The sequence below is a fragment of the Pteronotus mesoamericanus genome, unplaced genomic scaffold, assembly GCF_021234165.1.
Source record: "Pteronotus mesoamericanus isolate MK-2021 breed Mesoamerican mustached bat unplaced genomic scaffold, CSHL_Meso_final contig_502, whole genome shotgun sequence".
Classification (NCBI taxonomy): Eukaryota; Metazoa; Chordata; class Mammalia; order Chiroptera; family Mormoopidae; genus Pteronotus; species Pteronotus mesoamericanus.
The window spans coordinates 3,121,505-3,141,912 of NW_026555187.1; positions in this window are offsets into that span (position 1 = coordinate 3,121,505).

Consider the following 20,408-nt stretch of genomic DNA (forward strand, 5'->3'; position numbering starts at 1 on the left):
ATAGCCTCAGCTGACTAAGACAGGCATATACAACTACCTATAGTTGTATACCTTACCCTTCAGAGATTTGCAATCTTTTGTGGGGTCCAAGGAAGGAAGAAGAGCTAAATATCAATGCAATCCAATGCGGAATTTAAGTAATTAAATGAGACAATGCAATAATCTAACCAGGTTTTTGGTTAAGGGAGTGAGCAGCTGTAAAAGATATCATGGGGAAGAGAGGACCTCAGGTGGGCCTTGAATGACAAATTGATGAATCAGAGAACGGGCAGGCCATTCAGGTGACTGGGGGAAACATGAGGGAAGGCACAGAGGAATGAAGAGGAATTGAGTCTAACTGAAGTGGAGGGTACGTGTTAGGCACTGATAGACATTTGCTTGTTTTCCGTTTGCCAATTTCTGAGGTGCAAGAAAAGTTAGGTTGGAAGTATGTTCTAAATTTGCCTGCATTTTTGGTTGTACGAGATTATTATTTTCAATAGTTAATCTAGAAGAATTCTATGAAGGACCTTACCAGTCAAAAGAAGTATTTGGAGGAATATCTTTTACCTTCTGTAACTGAGAAAATTGAGGAAATGTCTTAGTCTTCTATATTTAAAGCAGTGGTTCCCAAACTTTAGTTTGCATCAACATCACCTGGGGAGCTTGTGGAAAGATTGCTGGGCCCCTCCTTCGGGGTTCCTGATTCCAGAGGGCCTGGCTGGGCCTGAGAATATGCATTTCTACAAGTGCTCAGTGATGTCAATGATGCACTCCGGAGACCACACTTCGAGGGCCGTTGACTGAGAGAAAAGCTAGACAAGCTTCTTGATTTCAGAGAGAGAGGAAGGTAGAAAGAGAAGGAAAGAAACATTGATGTGAGGGAGAAACATCTATCGGTTGTGTCTTGCGTGTGTCCTCACCAGGGGCCGAACCTCCAATCCAGGCATGTGCCCTGATGGGAAATTGAACTTGCAACCTTTTGGTTTATGGGGACAATGCTTTGACCAACTGAGCCACACCAGCCAGGGTTTTTTGTTTTATTTTTGTTTTCCCCCGGTGTTGTTTAATTTTAGACAGAAACAGTTCCTAAGATTGTGGTTCAGGGATGCGTGGCTCGGGGTTGGGGTGGAGAGGATCCTGGCCTTGCCTCAGCTGCGTTCACTCCGGGAGCATCACGTCTAGGCAGGTGGCTGACTGGGGCCAGGCCACAGCTCATGCCTGGAGGAAGTGGCTGGAGGAGGTGTGAGGGAGCTCCAGGGAGGCGAGGGGCGATCCGCCTTAGGGACTGTTCCTCCCCTGCAGCTTGGGGCTTATCTGGGCCCTGGGAAGTGAAGGCCTTTGGACTAAAACTAAGGGAAGTTTTACTGTTAATTTGTTTTTGTTTTCCATTTATTTCTAAGACAAGGGAACCACTTTATTTCCCAGGAGAATGGGGGGAATAAATGGTAATGGGAAAAATACAATAAAAAAACTAAACTTAAATAAATACATAGGTACATACATACATACATTCCATTAAAAAAAACAGAAGAGTATAGTGGGCTGAATGGTGCCTCCCACCCCACCCACAAGATATGTCCATATCAATTCCTGGAACCTATAAAGATGACTTTACTGGAAAAAGGTTTTTGCAGGTCTACTTAAGTTAAAGAGCTTGAGATGAGAGCGTTCTGGATTGTCTCTGTGGGCCCTAAATGCAATGACGAGCGGTGCCCTCCAAGGAGACCTAAGAGATGCCCGGGGAAGGCGTGAAGAGGGAGGCAGAGGCTGGAGCGATGGGTCCGCAAGCCCAGGAACACCTGTGCCACCAAAGTCAGGAAGAAGCAAAGATTCCCCGCTAGAGCCCCCAAGGCAGAGCAGCCCTGCCAGCCTTCAGACTGCCAGCCTCCAGAACTGCGAGAGAACGCAGGGCTGTTGTTCTAAGCCGCCCAGTTTGTGGCCATTTGTTATGGCCGCCTTGGAAAACGAACACAGAGAGTTTTCCCACTTCTGCTCAGAATACCAATTGGCTTTGGCCTTTCGGGGTCCTGGGAAGCAGAGCACTGAGGCACGACAGAGCGGCTGTGAATGTCACCCATGGGAGGCGGCAGCCCTTGGTTTAGAGCAGCCGAACCGTGGGAACCCGGACAGAGATGCGGGCCCTTGGGGCACTTCCCGGGCAGCAGGTGACTCAGCAGCTCACATTGTCTCAGTGCTGGAAGATTTTTAAAGTAACGCTTTGAAGTAATACTACAAAAAAATAAGCTCAGGTAATCTCAGCTCCTGGATCCAGGCCAGTGATGGAGGGTGAAGCCTTCCCCCCTCACCTGGGGCTGTATCAGTTCCTGTGGTGATGAGTTCGCCACATGCCTGCCTTCCTACCGCACAGTTTTCGGCCTTGACACCTTACTGACAAATGCACAGGAGTAATAAATAGACTGAAAGGACCCAACCCTGGAATCCACATATGATACCTAGAAGGACTTAATGAAAACCACATTCCGGAATAAGAACCAGACACATTTACTGTGTGTATACTGACCGATGTGCGTATACATATCCTCATAATGATACTTAATATTAATAATTAGCAAATAATGATCAGCCTCATAGTAATTCCATTAGGCTCCATGGATACCGTGTTGGTGAATTCACCTACTTGCTAAAATGTATTTCTAGCCCCAAACCAAGAGTGGTGGCGCTGTCCCAGTCTTTGTGGACCCACACAGAGCACAGGAAGTGAGTCATCTCCTCTGCACTTTCCCAGCCGAGGTCAAACAAGGTGACACTCTGCCTTCTTGTTTCAGTTCCCATACTGTAACCAGCGGTGCTTTTAGTGGCCTATTTGGTGCCATGGTTTTTGCATTTTTGTCGTTGATCTCACTGTTCAACATGGCCCACGGTCATTGTGCTGAAACATTGTTTAGTGTTCCCAAGCGCAAGAAGGCTGCGATGGCCCTCATGGGGGACATGTGCGTGTCAGGTAAGTTTTGCTCTGGTGTGAGTTACAGTGTTGCTGGCTGTGAGTTGAAAATATATATTAAATAAGGACTCTCTGAACAAAACACTCATAAAACAAGGTTACATACGGATCAGCTGATGAAAATATTGCAATCAGAGGCTCATTGGACCCTACCCTTTCGTTCCCCTTGGGAGCAATGGTTCAGCATTCACCATTGAAGTGTTTGTGGTGACTTTATGGAACACAACTGCCATGAATAATGAGAAGCAGCTGTATGTGATTATAAAAATTTTTCAGTGTCACTCGGACATAAATTTCCAAGTGTTCTCTTGGAATGTCCTCAACCACACTCTGCCTGCTCCGTCCTGGGCCCCCCTCCCGTCTCGTCCCCGTCCTTCAGAGGCCCCCGCTCGCCCAACACTGACTCACCTGTGGGACGAGGGCCCCTTCTGTCCTGTTCCAGGGCGAGTGTCATGGTCTCCTCTTAGGTCCCTTCTCACCGTGTGTACAGTGTCCTTGGTCTTTTCATAGGCACGTGCCCAAAGTTCACTCTACGTAAAAATATAGGTGGAGGCTTAGCCAGCTTTAATTTCTTTGAAAAATACCAACTTCCTGCTCTAGTTGTTGACTTAGGAAAGCTTTTCTTTGTGTCCCCACGTCTCTCTTTTAACCGCGTACTTTTGCTTTGTGCCTCTGTTTCGTGCTAGTTCAGCATTCCCTCTGTTCAGGAGGAATTTTTTTCTTTTTCGCATATTGACTTTGGAACTAAAACCACGTATTTTATGATGAAACACCGTGATACTGCCTGTGGAGTGTTAAACTTCCCCTCCCATCCTTCCTCCTCCCAGCCATCAGCATGCAGATAGATGTAAAATACATATGCACAAATATATTATGCATATATACATTAATACTTAATGGCTATACTGTTATTAATAGAGCACTGTTATTGTTAATACTTGGAGATAGTATTTAGTACCATTCCGTATCCTAGTAACACAGGTGCCGTTTGTAGCTCACAGCAATCTTCTAGCAACAGGAGAGGAGCCCCAGCGCAGGGGCTTATTCTGAGTAGCTGAGATTTCACACGCTTTTATCCAAGGAGGGGAAGTGTCTGTTGCCTACAGGCTTAGACATTCCGTCTTGTGGCAATAGCATGAGAGTCAGCTTGGCCTGCTTTTTGAATTTTTTTTTTAAGAGTAGTTTCAGTCCTTTATTTGAATCTCACCTCAAAGTGAGAAGCCAACCCTTGGGCAATGAACATAAAGGCACTTCGTCATGCTTCCTTCACTGGGAAGACAGGAGACCGTAGTTCCCAGGGAGAAGTCAGGAGACGGGAAAGCTGGAACGCGAAGCAGCGAGCTCCGCCCACCGCGCCTCGGGCCTCCCTCCCTTTGCTGGCCTGCCGCGTGCTGTATAGTGGTGTTGCATGTGGTTCCATTCTTAGATCTTTATTTCCTATGTGAAGAGATAAAGGTGCCTCTGTGTCCTTGAAAGGAAGCTTACTAGCTTTAGGTTCAGAGAGCAGTGTGAGCACAGAGGGTCCAGGACTGGAGGGTTGGAGGAAGGAAAAAGGTTTAATTGAGAGAGGGCAAGGCATCCTCAGCGGAGAAAGAGTGTGCAGTGTTGGGCGTGGCTCTCATGGTGACAGGGCACACAGAGGCGATCTGACGCTGGACGTCTCAGCTCTGCAACTTCAAGGATTCTCACGTTCACTAGCAAGGCCAGAAGTCAGGAGGTGGGGCGTGGGAAAACACTTGGCTGTGCTCGCCCCTCTGTAAATGGCAGCAGTGACTAGGGACACAGAGACCTTTGAGAAAGCAGCCAGTTTCCTCCCCGGCACAGCCCCCCACCATGAGAGGGGATTATATAAGAGGAAATTTGCTTAGCGTACAACAAAGTTTATTAGCTTAGCAGATCTGTTTGTTTCATGAGTGTCCGTTTCTGAAGACTCCATTCATCAAAGCGGCCCAGGCTTCGTGGTCTGTGGCCAAGACTGTCACGGACACTGCAGAGACACCATAGAGGAAAGCCCTGCAATCCGGGGCTTGGGGACCTTCGACATAAACACAAGAGTCAAAGATAAACACCAGCTGTGGAAGGGGATGAGCTGCTTTTCTCAAGGCTAACTAGATGGATGTGGAAGGGAGCTGCCATATTTCCTGTGGGGCATAGCTGTGAGGGACAGGAGGGAACAGGAATGGCTGAAGCGCCTACCGGACAAATGATTCTAGATGAGTCCCAAGGCTGGGCTGGGCGTTGGCCAGTTATTTGTCAAAGTGCCAGTGCAAACCACGTTCTTTCTATCTAGGGGATGTCGAGACTCAAAATCGGGAAGACTAAATCCTGCCATTGAGTTCAGAAGGCAACTGTGGGGCTAGAAATAAGAGACAAAGGCAAGATGAGAAAAGATGGTAGATAATATAGAGCCAGCACTTGGTTCAACTCCAGGGGGCGCTACGCACACTGTAGTCTATGTGAATGGTGCCCGAGGGGCTGGGCTGTGTGTAACTACTCTTCTGCAGTTGCAGATAGTGAAATGGACCAGGGAACAAAAGCGAGACTGTATCTAAGCTAAGAATGAGCTAGAGTTTCTGCATGTTTATTTGCTCTCCGTTTTAATAGCATATATATTCTGGTATAATAATCAAGATATGATGGAAAGAGGAAAGGTCTAGAAATGAGGAGACACAGGGTCCAATCCTGGGCAAGTGACTCTCCGAGAAGTCGGTGATTTGTTCAACATTTTCTGGGTCTGATTAAAGTGGACGCGGCAATACCCACTGTGTTTCTCCACGTCACAAGGCTGGCTCGGATTTGATCGAGGGCATAAAGGGGCACGGGATGCTTTACCAAGGGCAGGGGTTACAAATGGTGCTGAGGTCATGGTGCAAGCAGGACGCTGAGATCTTTTAATAGCTCACAAGGTCTCATAAAACCTTTCTTTCTTTCCTGCCTCACCTCCTCCGCCCCCACCTCCTCTCTGCTCCAGCCTCTTGGACCCCTCCACCATTCCTCAGTATCGGCTGCCCAAGACACTCCCGGGGCTCATCCGTTGCTCTTTTCTCTGCTTGGAAGACCCTCCCCCAGGCCATCAACTGCCTTGCTCGCTCACTTCCTTCAGCTTCCCGATGAAGCTTTCCCGGACAGCACACTGTTTTGAATCGCTCACCTCCTAGCACTCGCTAACGCCTTCCCCTATTTTATTTTTTTCTCCAAAACACATCGCTCTCTAATACACGATTTAATTTACATGCTATTATATGTATATTCCGTCTTCCCTGACCAGAATGTAAGCCCCAGGAAGGCAGGGATTTTTATCTATTTTGTGCTGTGAGCCAAACATAAAGTCTAGAAAGTTGGTAGGTGCTCAAAACATACCAAATCCATGACAGGGAAGAACTATTCAAAGACACAAATTCTCCCCCTTTACAGGATGCCTTTTACACTTTAGTTGAAATGGTTTCATACCTCCCTTGGCCCCGGCTCCCGCCAGAAAAAAGAGGCTGTATCAGCACTTGGTTATCTATCTACTTGACTCTTGCTCTGGTTCCCTTTTGTTACAGGACATTTCATTAAAGTTTTAATATATCCTGTTGGTTGTTGCCCAAGAAAGAGCATTAGGAAACGTAAGGTCAGTCATTCAGCACGTTTGCTGACTGATGAAATGAGACATACTTCAGAGAGGCCTGTGGGTTAAACAAGGTGGGCAGTTAGAGTCTTATCAGGAAGATGAAACCGGTAGCATCATACATAAAACAGAATGTTTATGGCATTCAAGAAATACATGTTGGGGAACATATAGCAAGGACTCATGGACAAAACCAAAGGGGAAGAGCTGAGGGAGGGAAGGAGGGAGGGGGCAAGGGAAAGTGGTGGGGGGTAGGCAGAGACAAATGTATTTGAAAAAATAAATTAAAATAAAATTAAAAAAAAAAGAAATACATGTTGGGGCCCTGCCCGAGTTGCTCATTTGGTTAGAGTGGTGTCCTGATATGCCAAGGTTGCAGGTTTGATCCCCGATCAGGGCATGTACAAGAAGCAACCAATGAATACACAAATGAGTGGAACAAAAAAAACCAATGTCTCTCTCTCTCTCTCTCCCAGTCTCTCTCTAAAATTAATTAATTAAAAAAAATTAAAGAAGTACATGTTGGTAATTGTTTTTAAAAAGAAGTCCTTTGAGTCCTCTCTTATGCCTTGGGTTTTTCATACAAACACATTGCCTGAACTTAGTAACTTAGAGAACTCTGCTATTGCTGTGGAACAATGAAGCATATAGAGAGCTCTGCCAACACGAAATCTATTTCCCTTTGGGGGTTATGCTCTTATTTTGAGTTATTTTCCCTTGGACTAGAACATGGTGTTAAATTATTTTTGAATGTCTTGCTTCTGGGTCAGTTTTGTATTTAAGGACACAATTACCTCACTGTGATCTGGTTAAAGTCAGTCTCTAACCTGCTGGGCATAGCAGAGTGGCTGGAAAAGAGGCCACCTCTTTGCCATCTGAAAACACACACTCACAGTTTGTTTTCTCAAGTTGGTGGATACGACAACTGTAGGACTTGAATGTCCCCACCATATGAAAGTATCTCCGGCATTCAGAACATACTCTGGGGATGCAACTCATTGTCCTATTCAAGGCTAAGCTTTAGATTCTGCTATAGACTGTGTTGCACCAAAATTCATATGTTAAATGCTGATATCCAATGTGATGGTATTTGGAATTGGGGTTTGGGGAGGTGTTTAGGTTACAAATGTGGTGCTCTTATGAATAGGATTGTGCTCTCACAAAACAGACCCCAGAGAGCTCCCTCGCCCCCGTCTGCCCCGCGAGGGCAGTGGGCAGATGGCCTGTCTTGGGCCCGGAGGAGGGCTCGCACCAGACACCAAAGCCGCTGGTGCCTTGGTCTTGGACTTCCCAGCCTCCAGACTGTGAGAAGTAAATTTCTGTCGTTTATAAGGCACCCAGTCTATTTTTAAGCCACCCAGCTTTGTTACAGCAGCCCCATCCAGAATTGTGAGAAATAACGGAATGTTTAATTACTAAATTTAGGAATGGTCTGTGATACACAAATGGGTAAGTGATACTGCTAAGATTGGCTTACTTAGAGTCCTCTCTTCCTCCAACCCCTGCCCTTGTCTAGCAGAGAACAGAAAACATTAACGGATTGTTCTATCAAAATGAAATACAAATGGGTGATTTCCTGAAGAAAGGGGAATGCTTACTCAGCGACCAAAACAAACAAACAAACAAACAAATACTCCCACCAACAAATGTGTATGAGACTGTGGTCTAGTATATATAGTGTATATAATAATGATATATGTAATTATACTACTATAGTTACTATAACTACTATAACCATTTTATAGATGAGGAAATTAAGCAAAGTTGCCTTAAGGTCTAAAGCAATTAAATATCAGATGGGACTCTTACTTATATTTTTTATTTTTAAATAGTTTTTTTATTTATTTTAATCCTCATTTAAGAGTATTTTTTATTGTTGATTTTAGAGAGAGAGGAAGTCGGGGAGGTGGGGAGAAAGAGAGGAACATTGATCAGTTGCCTCTTGTAAACGCCATGACCGGGGATCAAACCCACAGTGCAAGTATGTGCCCCTGACTGGGGATCGAACCTGCAACATTTCAGTGTACAAGACATTGCTCCAACAAACTGAGCCACCTGGACAGGGTCATTTTTAAATAGTTTAAAGCTTACAGGAAGTTTCAACACTAGTACAGAGTTCCTTTGTTTACCATTTCCTCAACCTCCCCCGCGGTACCGTCTTACGTACCCATAGTCCTTAATCACATCTGATGGAATTGGGACCAGATTTGTCTGGCTCCAAAGTCCTCATTAGTTGTCAAATCCTAAGTCCCAGAGTTGTGCTCATTGCACCCAGTAGTGATCAAAGATATCAAATGACCTCAAGCTCATTTATTCCCTGCTCCTTCATTACCTGACTGCTTCTACAAAGAGAATGCTACCACAGGGGGCATGAGCTCTCGACTCAAGACTGAAACCCTCACAGAGGGGCCCACATGTAGCCCCTGCCCTCATCTCTCCAACGAGGGGACGGATACATCCACGCAGCCCAAAGTCAGGCCCTGTGTGAGACCTTCCTGAATGGAATCGACAGGTCTTTTCTGTTTTTCAAAGAGCTGGTATACACTTTATGTCATAAATATTTATCCGAATTCCAACTAGGCTGTGAGGCATTTTATTCATTCTTACAGATCCAGACCTTAGCAAATCCTCAATAAATGCTTGCTAACTCAGTGGAAAAGAAGAGGATCTTGTACGTGATTTATTGTGGCAAAGGGTTTTTTAATTTATTGGATATTGAGATCCTTGGTCATCTTGATTTTATTTTTTTAATTTTTAATTTTTATTTTTTTTGAGGGTATGTTTATTGAAGTTCGGAATAGTGAAACCAGGAAGGGTTTAGGATAGAAGAAGCAACGGGAGAGCCCGGGGGTGCTGCTCTGGCTCACAGGGAAGGCAGAGAGGAGCGGGCAGGTGCAGGTGATTAGCCTGGGACCAGCTGCTGTTGCCCACTGCTCCCCCGGTTGTAAGTCTCCTGGGGCCCCTCAGAGTTTAGGAGACGGAAGAAAGGCATGGGCGTGCTCCCGAGAGAGTGGGGGTGGGGAGAGAGAGAGACCTTCTGGCCATATTGATTTTACATTTGCCTGTCCCACATCACTAGTATTGGTTGAAATGTATCCAGTCTTTTTTATTTCTCTCAGACATTGTACAGCAAACTGCGCACCAGAAAGCCACTACTGACTTAGCTTGGTTGGAGCTAACAACTCACATGACTAGAAGTTTTGTTGCTTTTCTTCAAAGTTATACCTGAACTATTCTACCTTTTCCAAAATTTAGTGGGAGGGGAAAAAAAAAAAAAGAGTCCCAGTCAACAAAAACTGCACAGGATGAAAATGGAGTCTTTATTTTAGTTCTCCTAGAGCAGGGTTTCTCAAACTTGATGTAGATCTACTTCATCTGAGGATCTTATTAAAATGCAGATTCTGACTCTCTAGGTCTGGGGTTAGGGCATCTAATATTCTACCTTTCCAACAACCTCCCGGAGGTCAAGGTTACTGGCCCATAGATCACACTTTGAGTGTCTTGAACCTAGAGAGACCACCTGGTAAGGGTGTTAGTAAAACATGTTAGTGTAAGGAAAAAAAAATCAGAAAACTTGGGACACACTTATCTCAGAATTGACAGATTCGCTTCAGGGTCATCTAGAGCTGGCTTCCCAATTGGGTTGCCTAACACCAGGCTTGCGTCAGCTGTGGGTTGAGAAATGGGGAGACTGCCCTCCTTTGCCATTTACCCGATGGGCCATTCTTCGCAGAGGCTTTGGGAGATTAGCCCTAGAATACTGACAACTTGCCTAAAGCCACAGATATATGGAAAAAAACAATGGGTAGCTGATCCTGTGTTGTTTTTAACATACCTTGTGCTAAAGCCACATTTTTTTTGGCAATTGAACCTGATTTCTTAACTGAATTGGGAAATCCTTGACCCACTGACACTATTCTGTACGATTTTAACCTGAACATATGTGAGTTGATAAGAGGCAACCCTACATACTTGTCCAAGCATTTAATGAACACCTAATATTTACTCAGACTAAAATAGACATCTCTACACATAAGGAGCTTGAAAACAGAATGGTAAGAAGTTAGCTCCTCTACACAGGGATCCATGGCAACCAGTATAGGACAGAAATAACCCAGTGCTGAATTGTGGGGTACAATTCACATTAAAACTTCAACAGCCTAGCCCTGGCTGGTGTGGCTTGCGAATTGAAAGGTTGCTGGCTTGATTCCCAGTCAGGGCACATGCCTGGGCTGCAGGCCAGGTCCCCAGTTGGGGGCATGGGAGACGCAACCAATTGATGTATCTCTCACACGTCAATGTCTCTCTCCTTCCCTTCCCTTCTCTCTAAAAATAAATAATTAAAATCTTTTAAAAAATACTTCAACGGCCTAGAATCAATTTAATTTTAAAACTTTTAAAGTCTCATGATGCGGTAATTAGAGATAACCTGGGGTATCAATAAAATGATGAAAATGTCATCTGAGTCACTTTCAAAGAGCACACGCAGCTCAATCTCAAGGGCTGGTCTGGTCTGACCAGGGTATAACTGGCCCCCAAGCATTCTGTGGCGACAGGTCCCTGTCCTTTGCCTAGGTCGTTGGTTCCTGGTGGTGGCGGCGGGCAGGTGGTGGTCAGCCCCTTTCCCATTCACACTTCACTTCACCTAAATAAACAAAGTTCCTCACCCTGTCGCCTGTAGGCGAGAGTGAGCGAGTCAAACACACCCATGCACATATGGTCACCACCTGAGTGTGGTGGAGAAAGCAACTGGAAGGCTCTGACAGCTGTCTCGGCTGCCCCTTGTAAGGGGGATTTCTTATGTCAGCAGTGGCTTCTTCACGGTGCCATCACATCTCCCAAGGGAATAAATGAAGAAATACTAAGGGTAGAAGAAAAGTCATCCTTTGTCTTTTAAAATTAAAAGAGTGCAAACCATCATGCTGTGTCTCACACTGATGCAGCAATCTATGCCAATGATTTCTCAATAAAACTGGGGAAAAAAACCACATTTAGCTGTGATCGATGACAGATGATAGTCGGCATAAATTATTAATCAATGTACCACAAAAATAAAATTAAATTAAAAGAATAATCAGGTGATTACTTGGTCTTTCTAAACTGGCAGAGAAGGGACAGACGGTGTAAATGTTTTCATATGTTTAAATCCTAACGCTGAGAGTCCCCCTTCCTCCGGGTTGGTGGGTTCTTTCACTGGGAAGCTAGACACACATGCCCTGAGTAAGCAGCAGGCAGCTGAGCTCACCGCAGGGTTCCCACACCCTGGGACCTACGTTAGTACTTAGCAACAACAGCCTCTCTGTGGAGGCACAGCCAGCCCCCTTGACCAAAGTACCAGTAGCCCCCTAACCTGTTTTTGGTAGCCCATCTGTCCCCAATGGTTGTTTATCCTTTACTTATTTACAGGCTAGCTCTTCAGTTGTCTCCTAGTGGCCGTGCCAGTGGGTGTTGGCCTCCCTCTCTAGGGGTTTCCATGATCATATTACGAGGCCAGATCCTGTTCCGAGGAGAATGGCAGTGGCCAAATCATGCCCACTGAAAACGCAACCACAATTGTCATCTGTCGCACGTTACGGGCCACAGCGATGGCTTATGAGTGGAGTGGGAGGGGCAGCAGCCCGTGCACAGTGTCCCAGCACTTTAGGCGCCTGACTCCCTGTGCGATCCTGTCCGGGGTGCTAGGCAGAGCTGAAGGACAAAGAAGAAAGTGCTTCCCCTTTGTTTCCTTTTTTGTTGAGCATTGTGCCACCTGTCTCCAAGAACGTGATAGTTTATTCCCCACTGGGCCAGGGGACAACAGCAAGGTGAACGACAACACCGAGTTTAAGTCCAAAACACCACCTGTGCAGGGTGCCATGGTGTCTGAAGGAGACGCCTTCGCACTGCCCCTGTGTGGGGCTTGCGGCTGAGGTGCCTAGAAGGGCATTCGGTCTACTTGCCAGACAGGCTGAGTGGCAGGGAAATGGCTCTTCAGCTGCCCCTCCGCACGTCAGGACTCACCGGTGATGCTCAGGCCCATCCCCGGACACGTCCCCTCACGTCCCTCTCCTTCCCGGAGCCTTTGGGAAACCTAGCTGGTCGATATAAAAAGGGATGTGCCTGGGCATCATCCCAGGATCTAGGTAAGCAGCTCGGCTCAGATCAGAACTCGGAGAGGACTCAGCTTTGAGTTCTGAATTTCGGATGAGAGTGAATGCAACACCTCACAAATGCAACAAACAGCATTTGCAGCCACAGCACCCGCTCCCACCAGCCGGCAGGCTGCCTTCCCAGCCTGCTCCTGCCACCTCGTGGAGCCAGGTAGTAAGGCATGAACAGTCCCCGACACGTAAGTCCCCCCTCATCCATGGATTCACCTTCCGTGGTTTCAGGTACCCACAGGAAACTGTGGCCTGGAAATATTAAATTGAAAACTCCAGAAATAAAAAAATTCATACATTTTAAGTTACATGCCATTCTCTGTAACGTGATGAAATCTCCCGCCACCCTGCTCCACCCTGCCTGGGAGGGGAATCACCCCTTTGTCCTGAGGTCCACCCTGGATTTCTCCCAGCCCCGTTAGTCACATAGGGGCCTTTGGGTGATCAGATCCACTGCCACAGTATCGCCGTGCTTGTGTTAAATGATCCTTAGTGTACTTAACAACGGCCTCCAAGTGCCAGAGTAGTGACGCTGGTAACTTGGACACGTCAAAGAGAAGCTGTAAAGTGCTTTTCTAAAATGAGAAGGTATGTGTGTATAAGGAACACCATAGCACTACGTGCAGTTTCAGGCATCCACTGGGGGTCTTGGAACATGACCCCCATGGATAAGGGAGGACTAGTGTGTCTCACTGCCGTCTGAGGCCAAACCACCCTGCTCACTGCACTAGTTGTTTTAAGTGTAGGCTTCATTATTACGTAGATAGAACAAGGCCAACTGATCATGAGACAACTGTCACCGAAAAGATAGTTTGTTAAAAACAAACAAACAAGAAAGATAGTTTGTTATACCCAGAGATCCCAGGAGAAGGAGGGACCACACCACAGAGCCACAGGGGAGCACCAGGGTCAGCCAGCAGGCAGAGGAGTGGGGGAAACGTGGGCAGGAGCCATTGTTGTGTGTCACGTTTCTCTATATCTCTTATAAGGACACGTTTCGTTGAATTTAGGGTCTACCTGGATAATCCAGGTTGATCTCCTCGTTTCAAGATCCTTAAACTAATGACATCTGCAAAAATGCTTTTATAAATATGGTGACACTCACAGGTTCCACAGATTTGATGTGGGCATACTTCTTTTTTTTTTTTGGAAGGGCCACGGTACAACACACCGCAACTATCTTTTTAAATACATCAGAAATCTGACCAGGTCTCACCATCTCGCTGCTAATACCTTGATCTCTCCCTCGAAAAGTGCAAAGGCTCCTTACTGGCCTCCCCGCCTCCACCCTTGCTTCTGCTGGGGTTCAGAACAAACATCCCCAAAATATGTCACTTTGACATGAGGCCTATTTCAAACAAAAGGAAATCAAGACCTAGTGGGCTCAGGAAAAACTCTTTGCCTCCACTTCAAATGCCTCAAAGGAATATACGTTTCCCATTTGTGGATGAAATCTGCAATTATAAAGGAAATTTACGTTGGAAAGGGGCCTGTACCAAGAAAAGAGTTGTAACCAGAGATAACCCTATTTACCTAAGAAACTCACACACATAACAGGGCAACCTTTGTCGCTGAATATTTTCCTCCTGAACACTTCCTCCTCTCACCTTCCCCTGACCTGTCCTGCCCTTTGTAGCCCCTGACCGCTGCCCCCACCTCCTCTCTTCAGCCCAGGGTGCTGCATTAGCCTTGATTGCCGGCTGAGCCTCCTGTCTTTATGGCGCTCCCATGCGTGTACTTGATTACACTTGTTTTTCTCCTGTTCCTCTGTCCTACGTTATCTGAACTGTTAGACCAGCCACCGAACCTAGAATGGTAGAAGGAGATTTTTTTTCTTCCCCTACCTCCTTTAACCATGTATCCTCCAAAAATGCAGCTAAGATAACCTTTTAAAACCCGAGTCAAATCATGTTGCTACTCGGTTCACAAATTCTATAGGCTCCTCTCTCTTGTAGAAAACCTGCAGCGCCCCTGTGCAGGCGTATGCAGTTTGGCATCTGGGTCCCTCTCCAACATTTGTGCTCTGTAACTTTCTCCCGTGGCCCAGCCTCCTCGGCCCGCTCGCTGTTCTGCCAGCTGGCCAAGGGGCCGTTCCCAGGCCTCCCTGTGTGTGCCCCCCACCCCCTGCAGTGGGACCTCTCTTCTCCAGTGTGTGTCTCTGACTCCTTCTCTCCCTGCCTTCAGGTGTCTACTCACTCGGATCTCATCTCTTCACAGAGCTCTCCCCTGAATACCTCATCGAACACCACACCCGCTCTAATACTCTGTCCTGTCTGTCTCTGAGCACGTAGGACGTACAATGCTGGCATCTGGGTTCATTGCTTGTGTTCTGAAGGCAAGAGCTTCTCTGCTCCATAATGGTGCCTAGAACAGGGCTTGGCACACTGGAGACACTTACAGAATACCTCTTGTTGGAGGGAATAAATAGATGAACGAACGAACAAACGAATGAATGAAGCTGTTGAGGGTTTTTCTAATCAGGCTCACCTTATCATTTGCCAAATTGTCCCCAGTAGCTGCTCCATTTATGAACTAAAGCCCACATAAAAGTACCATCTCTGTTCAAGGGAGCAGTGAGCACATTTTAAAAATAGTAATTTTTATTGAAGAAGAGTCTTTTGTTTTTATTTATTTATTTTTAAACAGTAGAACTGGGCTTGTTGAAGGAACTGTGGCATGGGAATTGCATTTTATTTCTTCGGAAAGTGTTGAGCTGATAATATCATTATCCTCACACAGACAAGATGCAATTGTGAGGATAATTCCTTTAATACCCTGCTTTCCAGGGATATGGGAAATGGTCATTTCTCACCATCGGTTTGAGTTCTCTCTAGTGCCTAATCCTGTTGAAATTATCATGAACGACTTGCAGAGCTTTTACTGAGTTTGTAGGTACTAGGTTGAGAAAGAAAAAAAGGTGTCTGTCCTATGTAAGCAATTATGTAATCAATATGCAAATTAAGTAAAGATGAGAGAGCAAACCTGAGAGTGAAGTGGCGGTAGGAGTGATGGGGGAGGCAGCTGGAAGCGAGCCGTGCGCAGCCTGGGCCGGCAGGGGCCCTTGACTATGGGACAGAGGGCTCGGCGGCCCTCCTCCGCCCCCGACGGCTGCCTGCCGCTCTCCCCCGTCTGGGCACCGCACGCCAGTCGGTCCCCAGCCCTCCAGCTACCCGGTCTGGCTGAGAATGGGCATCCCTCTTAGAAACACAAGTGCTTCCACATGACGGCCGCTGGCTCTTTTCACACCCACGGCTGGGAGCCGCTGCCAGCTCCCTCGCTGACCAAACTTGGCCCCCTGATGTGCTTTTCCGGAGCCCAGCACCTGCCTGGCCAGGCCTGTGGCTCTCTGACAGTGCGCTGGGACCGGCGTCTGAGGTCGCGCCCACTTCCCTGGCCATTCTAGTCCCCAGCTAACTCCTCCACCGGGAGGGGCTCCGCCTGCCACTGGCTGTCCCCCTCCTCCCAGGTCCCTCCGGTCCTCTCAGGCGCATCCCATTATTGACCCTGAGCAGAGCCACGCTCCCTCTTGCCCTGTGCCAGCCATCTCGCGTGCTCCCTGGACATGGTCAAGGACTGGAAGTCTCTCCTCCCTGTGTACCTCAGACACACCTGCACGCCCTGAGCACGCAGGAAGTGCCCCGGGGCATCCGTGTGCCCTGGGAACGAACGTGTGTCCATGGCTCCTGTGGGGGATGGTGAGTCCGGGCAGGAAGAGACACATGAGTTTCCCTTTCTTACTCTCCTGCCACCTCTCAACCCTTTCTAATACCTCTTGTGACCTCCACTGTACCCAAATCTTATGTGACCAATGGTCCTAATTGTTTTTATCGGCTTGTTAGTTTCCTGTGCTGCCGTAACAAACTACCACAAACCAAGCGGCTTGAAACACCAGAAAGGTATTCTTTCACAGTTTATGAGGCCCTAAACCTGAAACCCAGGTGTCAGCAAAGTTGGCTCCTTCCGGGGACTCGGAGGGAGAGTCTGTTCCATGCCACTGTCCCAACAACCTTCGGAGTTCCTGGGCTTGCGGCAGCCTCTTCCCATCCCTGCTTCTGTCTTCACATGCGCTTCTTCCTTCTGAGCCTCTCTGTGTCCTTTCTTCTTCTCATGGGGACACAAGCCATTGGGTTTAGCATCCATCTTAATCCAATATGACCTCATCATAATCCTTAACTAGTATCTTCAAAGAGCCTATTTCCAAATAACCTCACGTTCTGAGATTCTGGGTGAGTGTGAAGCCTGAGGGGTGGGGCACTATTCAACCCACTGCACCTTCCCAGGAGCATTTAGCAAACTTTCCCCACTCCCTTCCCCCATCTTTTGGGCAAACCCTCTCAATGGTTTTTCTATCTATAAGAAACAAGAACAATTCAGATGTATAGCTTCCTTTGAAAAATCACCAAGCCTCTGTTTCCCACAGCTGCCGCCTTTCGTTGATGGCGGCTCTCCCCTGTGCACTGCCTGCCTGATCCTAGCACTGTTACTGATGAGCTGATATAAAAGAATTTAGACCAGGGACACTGATAAGAGCAAAGGCAGACTTAGTGAGGTTCTGCAGAGGGCAAGAACACTAAGCTAGGGTCCCAGGTTCCACGCACCGGAAGTGGAGCTCAGGGGTTTTTATGGCTTAAAGACATGGAGGTTGCTGCAGCTGACCAATCAGGGAGCGGGCTCTTTTCTTTTTTGGAACACAGATGTATGGGTATATGTCAGTGAAGTGAAGCATTCCGGGATTGTGCAGCATTTATTCTGGGATGCAGGAAGGGACTTCCCCAACCAGATATTGAGTTCATCTGTGCGGCCTGGCTTCAGATCTGAAAAACAAACTTAGAAGAGGTCAGGTTAGTTCTTGGACCATTGTTTTATAGCTGCTTATTAATAACTGCCATGGTTCTGGCAGGGCTTGACTCCATGGAGCAACTTTTGAGAACATTTTATTCTGTTGCAGGAGTATTAGAGTTTGTGATTCTATCACATGCAGAGACTCCCTCTGGTTGAGTGTCAGGTTTACTGAGACAGGGACAGCACAGAAGATTTATTGAGACCCGGGGCAATGCTGCTTCATTCATCTCTCCGATGGTACCTAAACAACAGATGCCCACATTGGGTGAGGCACTGTTCTGGGCACTCGGAATGCAAAATTGCATTCTTGAGCGACTATAGATACTCTTATGTTAAAGAGTTTACTGCCTAATGGGGTAGAAAGCTAGGAATCACACAAATAAAAATATAATTATGATAAACCTTATAAAAAAGGGGTTCATGGTATTGAGAAGCTAGAATGGCAAAAACTTAAGTTAATATAAAAACTTAGGGAAAGCCAAGATATGAAAGGTGAGAGATTTAGTAGATAAGGAGAAGAGGCAATCCACGCACAGGAAACAGTGTATGCAAGGGTTCCATGGCTGAAGGGACCATGTACTAAGACTGGAAGAAGAACATTGTACTTGAAGTGGGAGGAAATGAACGGGACAGAGGCAGCAGCCAGACCATGCAGAGCCCTGCTGACCATACTAGAGAGTCTGTCTTTATCCTAAGAGCAATGGGAAGCTGTTAATGTGCTTTAAGAAACAGAATTTGTTCAGACTTGTCTTAGTAAAGAGATTACGCTGGAAGCAATTTGCAAAGTAGATTTAAGGGGTGCGGGGAGTAGATGTGAGTAAGGCAGTTTAGGAGGTTTCTCCAGCAGCCTGAGTGAGAAACAAGGGTATTTTGGATTGGGGTAATCTGACAGAGATGGAGACGTCCGGATAGATTTGAGAGGGGCCTAGGGACTTGGCGATAGATTGGAAAGGGGAAGCTAGGGTAACCGCTGCCATGGAAAGTGTGTGCTAGTCACTGAGGCAGGGAGCACTGGTCTCCAGTGGGCGGGGGGTGGGGGCGGTGAGCATGTGTTTGCTTTAGAATTTGCTGAACTTGAGGTACCATGGAAACACTCAAGAGGAAATACTGTGGATGGTCATTTGAGTCTAACGTTCTGAGAAGCTGGAGTTAAATTCTTAGCTCAGCAATTGTTCTTAAGTGCCAGCCAATGCTATTATTTTCCAACAATATCTTAAAAAAATTTAGATTCTTTTAAAAATGTATTTTTTAGTTATAGTTGACACAAAATATTAGTTTCCTAACGTCTTTAATGTGTTCAAATTGATATGATTAAGTGGGTTAACACATTTTAAAGTACTTAGCATATTGTAAGAACTTAATAAAAGGGAGGAAATAAAAGAGATTATAATCCTTAAAAAAAAAAACCTTTTTATTTCTGTCTCTCAGTATAAGAATTTATCACAACGCCTCCTCCCTCTCTGGCATTTTGCTTTCCTGATTTCAGTTACATGTGGCCAACCACGGTCTGAAGATATTAAGTGGAAAATTACAGAAACGATCCATAAGTTTCACATTGCCTGCCGTTCTGAGCAGCGTGCAGAAATCCCACTGTGCCCCACCTGGGTGTGACTCACCCCTTTGTTCAGCGTCTCCCTACCCACTAGTCACTTGGCCGCCCCGGGGTTCCCAAGGCAACTGTTGTGGTGGCCCTGTGCTTGCGTTACAGCAGCCCCACGCTTGGTCACGGGCCCATGTCCTTCACGTCCCCTCATCTCCCTGGGTGGGCACCGTATCTTCTCACATCATCACAAGGAGGAGGGTGAGTACAGTACCGTAAGATATTTGGACAGAGAGACACCACCTTGGCATAACTTATTATGGTATATTGTTATAACTGTGTGGACAAAAAATGGGATGCTGTAGTAAATCTAACTGAAAGTAGCCTCGCGGGATGATCTGATCATGAATTCCTAACTAGGCAGGTCATGGTGGGCGGTGACGTCCAGGTATATAATAACTTCTTTCGGAAAAGGTATATCTTTGCCTGAAACAAGCCCTGTCCATCGTTTCTGTGCATCTAGGTTAACACACCTTTGAAATGCACCCTTTCCGAACCCTCAAGTGGGACCGCCCTCAAGAGCACATCATCTTGTCGTCCGAGCCCCGCCTTGCTTTCTCCTACCTTCACATAATCTTCATTACAGTCCCTCCTTAATTTCCAGTGCATTAAAGAAATTGCCTAACAGTCGTTCTCTGGGGTATTTGAGATCTTGCTTCCCACCTTTTGTCAATTTTTGCTCAAATAAACTCACAAACATTCTCTGCAAGTTTGGAACTTCTTACAGCAACCATTATTCTATATTATTAGTTATCATTGTTAATCTCTTAGGGTGCCTGTAACCCTAATATATATGTATGTATAGGAGAAAACATAGTATGTATTGGGTTTGGTACTATCTGTGGTTTTGGGCATCCACTGGGGGCCTCGAAACATAGTCCCCAGAGATAAGAAATACTGTGTGTATACAAAGTACGACCCAGTTTTGAGAACTTCACAGAAAAGGGATGGCTCTGTTATTTAGAAAATCTTACTTTGCTTTCCAGATAAAAATTGAGTATTTCTAAAGACAGCCCTGGATACCGCCATCAGTAAAACACCGAATAACGAGAGGAGAGACCTGATTCTAATTCTCAGCTGGATCTCCCTTATTGGGCGACCTCCTAACTTAGGCCTCCTGAAGGAAGTATATAAGGTGACCTCTTCCAGTTTTAAAAATTCCATATCTGATTTCTAAACCTCTTAGCAGAAGATGGCCTCTCACCCTCCGATCCGGGAGCCCACGAGGGAGCCACGGAGAAGCTGGCCCCAGCAAGGGGCTTGGCCCACATG